Raw genomic sequence first — 5,692 nt, 5'->3', positions numbered from 1 at the left:
CAGTCACAGTCACAGACACAGACACAGAGACAGACACAGAGACAGACACAGAAACAGACACAGAGACAGACAGAGACAGACACAGACACAGAGACAGACACAGAGACAGACACACAGACAGAGACAGACACAGAGACAGACACAGAGACAGAGACAGACACAGAGACAGACACAGAGACAGAGACAGACACAGACACAGAGACAGACACAGAGACAGACACAGAGACAGACACAGACACAGAGAAAGACACAGTGACAGACACAGAGACACAGAGACAGACACAGACACAGAGACAGACACAGACAGACACAGAGACAGAGACAGACACAGAGACACAGACACAGAGAGAGACACAGAGACAGACACAGAGACAGAGACACAGACACAGAGACAGACACAGATACTGAGACAGAGACACAGACAGACACAGACACACAGACAGACACAGACACAGAGACAGAGACACAGAGACAGAGACACAGAGACATAAACAGAGACAAACACAGAGACACAGAGATAGACACAGACAAAGAGACACAGACACAGAGACAAACACAGAGACACAGAGACAGACACAGAGACAAACACAGAGACACAGACACAGAGACAGACACAGAGACAGACACAGACACAGACAGACACAGACACAGAGACAGACACGGACACAGAGACAGACACAGACAGACAGACACAGAAACAGACAATGAGACAGACACAGACACAGAGACAGACACAGACACAGAGACAGAGACAGACACAGAGACAGACACAGACACAGAGACAGACACAGAGACAGAGACACTGAGACAGACACAGACAGACACAGAGACAGAGAGAGACACAGAGACAGACACAAAGACAGACACAGTCACAGACACAGAGACAGACACAGACAGAGACAGAGACAGACACAGAAACAGACACAGACACTGAGACAGAGACAGAGACAGACACAGACACAGATACAGACACAGACACAGAAACAGACACAGAAACAGACACAGACACTGAGACAGAGACAGACACAGAGACAGACAAAGAGACAGACACAGACACAGAGAGACAGACAAAGAGACAGACACAGACACAGAGAGACAGACACAGAGACAGACACAGACACAGACACAGAGACAGACACAGACACAGAGACAGAGACAGACACATAAACAGAGACAGACACAGAGACAGACACAGAGACAGACACAGACACAGAGACAGACACAGAGACAGACACAGACACAGGAGAGACAGACACAGAGACAGACACAGAAACAGACACAGACACAGACACAGAGACAGACAGAGACAGACACAGACACAGAGACAGACACAGAGACTGATACAGACACACAGACAGAGACAGACACAGAGACAGACACAGACACAGAGACAGACACAGACAGACAGACACAGAAACAGACACTGAGACAGAGACAGAGACAGACACAGAGACAGACACAGAAACAGACACAGAAACAGACACAGACACTGAGACAGAGACAAAGACAGACACAGAGACAGACACAGACACAGAGACAGAGACAGACACAGAGACAGACACAGAGACAGAGACAGACACAGAGACAGACACAGAGACAGACACAGAAACAGACACAGACACAGAGACAGACACAGAGACAGAGACAGACACACAGACAGAGACAGACACAGAGACAGACAGAGAGACACAGACAGACACAGAGACAGAGACAGACACAGAGACAGACACAGAGACAGACACAGACACAGAGACAGACACAGAGACAGACACAGACACAGAGAGACAGACACAGAGACAGACACAGAAACAGAGACAGACACAGAGACAGACAGAGACAGACACAGACACAGAGACAGACACAGAGACAGAGACAGACAGAGAGACACAGACAGACACAAACACAGAGACAGACACAGAGACAGACACAGAGACAGACACAGAGACAGAGACAGACACAGAGACAGACACAGAGAGACAGACACAGAGACAGACACAGAAACAGACACAGACACAGAGACAGACACAGACACAGAGACAGACACAGAGAAAAACACAGAGACATAGACACAGAGACAGACACAGACACAGAGACAGACACGGACACAGAGACAGACACAGACAGACAGACACAGAAACAGACACTGAGACAGACACAGACACAGAGACAGAAACAGACACAGACACAGAGACAGACACAGACACAGACACAGAGACAGACACAGACACAGACACAGAAACAGACACAGACACAGAGACAGACACAGAGATAGACACAGAGACAGACACAGACACAGAGACAGAGACAGACACAGAGACAGACACAGACAGACAGACACAGAGACAGAGAGAGACACAGAGACAGACACAAAGACAGACACAGTCACAGACACAGACACAGAGACAAACACAGACAGACAGACACAGAAACAGACACAGACACTGAGACAGAGACAGAGACAGACACAGACACAGAGACAGAGAGAGACACAGAGACAGACACAGAGACAGACACAGACACAGAGACAGACACAGAGACAGACACAGACACAGAGAGACAGACACAGAGACAGACACAGAAACAGACACAGACACAGAGACAGACAGAGACAGACACAGACACAGAGACAGACACAGAGACAGAGACAGACACACAGACAGAGACAGACAGAGAGACAGAGACAGACAGAGAGACACAGACAGACACAGAGACAGAGACAGACACAGAGACAGACACAGAGACAGACACAGAGAGACAGACACAGAGACAAACACAGAAACAGACACAGACACAGAGACAGACAGACACAGACACAGAGACAGACACAGAGACAGACACAGACACAGAGACAGAGACACAGAGACAGAGACACAGAGACAGAGAAACAGAGACATAAACAGAGACAAACACAGAGACACAGAGACAGACACAGACACAGAGACACAGACACAGAGACAAACACAGAAACACAGACACAGAGACAGACACAGAGACAGAGACAGACACAGAGACACAGACACAGAGACAGACACAGAGGCACAGACAGAGACAGACACAGACACAGAGACAGACACAGAGACACAGACAGAGACAGACACAGAGACAGACACAGAGACAGACACAGAGACAGACACAGACATAGAGACAGACACAGAGACAGAGACAGACACAGACACAGAGACAGACACAGACACTGAGACAGAGACAGAGACAGACACAGACACAGAGACAGACACAGAGACAGACACACAGACAGAGACAGACACAGAGACAGAGACAGACAGAGAGACACAGACAGACACAGAGACAGACACAGAGACAGACACAGAGACAGACAGAGACACAGACATAGAGACAGACACAGAGACAGAGACAGAAACAGACACAGAGACAGACACAGAAACAGACACAGAGACAGACAGAGACAGACACAGACACAGAGACAGACACAGAGACAGACACACAGACAGAGACAGACACAGAGACAGAGACAGACAGAGAGACACAGACAGACACAGCGACAGAGACAGACACAGAGACACAGACACAGAGACAGACACAGAGAGACAGACACAGAGACAGACACAGAAACAGACACAGACACAGAGACAGACACAGACACAGAGAAAGACACAGTGACAGACACAGAGACACAGAGACAGACACAGAGACACAGATACAGACACAGAGACAGACACAGACAGACACAGAGACAGAGACAGACAAAGATACACAGACACAGAGACAGAGACAGACACAGGCACAGAGAGAGACACAGAGACAGACACAGAGACAGAGACACAGACACAGAGACAGACACAGATACAGAGACAGAGACACAGACAGACACAGACACAGAGACAGACACAGAGACAGGCACAGATACAGACACAGAGACAGAGGCAGACACAGAAACAGACACAGACACAGAGACACAGAGACAGAGACACAGAGACACAGAGACATAAACAGAGACAAACACAGAGACACAGAGACAGACACAAACACAGAGACACAGACACAGAGACAAACACAGAGACACAGACACAGAGACAGACACAGAGACAGACACAGACACAGACAGACACAGAGGCAGACACGGACACAGAAACAGACACAGACAGACACAGACACAGAGACAGAGACAGACACAGATATAGACACAGAGACAGACACAGAGACAGACACAGACACAGAGACAGACACAGAGACAGAGACACAGAGACAGACACAGACAGACAGACACAGAGACAGAGAGAGACACAGAGACAGACACAAAGACAGACACAGTCACAGACACAGAGACAAACACAGAAACAGACACAGACACAGACAGACAGACACAGAAACAGACACAGAGACAGACACAGAGACAGACACAGAGACAGACACAGAGACAGAGACACAGAGACAGAGACACAGAGACATAAACAGAGACAAACACAGAGACACAGAGACAGACACAGACACAGAGACACAGACACAGAGACAAACACAGAGACACAGACACAGAGACAGACACAGAGACAGAGACAGACACAGAGACACATACACAGAGACAGACACAGAGACAGAGACAGACACAGAGACACAGACAGAGACAGACACAGAGACAGACACAGAGACAGACACAGACACAGACATAGAGACAGACACAGAGACAGACACAGACACAGACATAGAGACAGACACAGAGACAGACACAGAGACACAGACACAGAGACAGACACAAAGACAGACACAGAGACAGACACAGACACAGAGACAGAGGCAGAGACAGACACAGACACAGAGACAGACACAGAGACACAGAGAAAGACACAGAGACAGAGACAGACACAGACACAGAGACAGACACAGACACAGAGAGACAGACACAGAGACACAGAGAAAGACACAGAGACAGAGACATACACAGACACAGAGAGACAGACACAGAGACAGACACAGAAACAGACACAGACACTGAGACAGAGACAGAGACAGACACAGAGACAGACACAGAAACAGACACAGACACTGAGACAGAGACAGACACAGACACAGAGACAGACACAGAGACAGACACAGACACAGAGAGACAGACACAGAGACAGACACAGAAACAGACACAGAGACAGACAGAGACAGACACAGACACAGAGACAGACACAGAGACAGACACACAGACAGAGACAGACACAGAGACAGAGACAGACAGAGAGACACAGACAGACACAGAGACAGAGACAGACACAGAGACATATACAGAGACAGACCAGAGACAGAGACAGACACAGAGACACAGACACGAGACAGACACAGAGACAGACACAGAGAGACAGACACAGAGACAGACCAGACACAGAAAAGACACACAGACACAGAGAAAAACACAGACACAGAGAAAGACACAGTGACAGACACAGGACAGACACAGAGACACAGATACAGAGACAGACACAGAGACAGGACACAGACACAGAGACAGACACAGATACAGAGACAGACACAGAGACAGACACAGACACAGACACAGAGACAGACACAGACGAGACAGACACAGACAAAGAGACAAAACACAGACCAAAGAGACAACACAGACACAGAGACAGAGCACAGACACAGAGACAGACACAGACACAGAGACAGAGACAGACAAAAAGAGACAAACACAGACACAGAGACAGACACAGACACAGAGACAGACACA

Source organism: Lethenteron reissneri, chromosome 21 (assembly GCF_015708825.2).
Source record: "Lethenteron reissneri isolate LAM-NWPU_2019-01 chromosome 21, ASM1570882v1, whole genome shotgun sequence".
In the NCBI taxonomy this organism is placed as follows: domain Eukaryota; kingdom Metazoa; phylum Chordata; class Hyperoartia; order Petromyzontiformes; family Petromyzontidae; genus Lethenteron; species Lethenteron reissneri.
Note: the sequence above shows the minus strand (reverse complement) of the source record.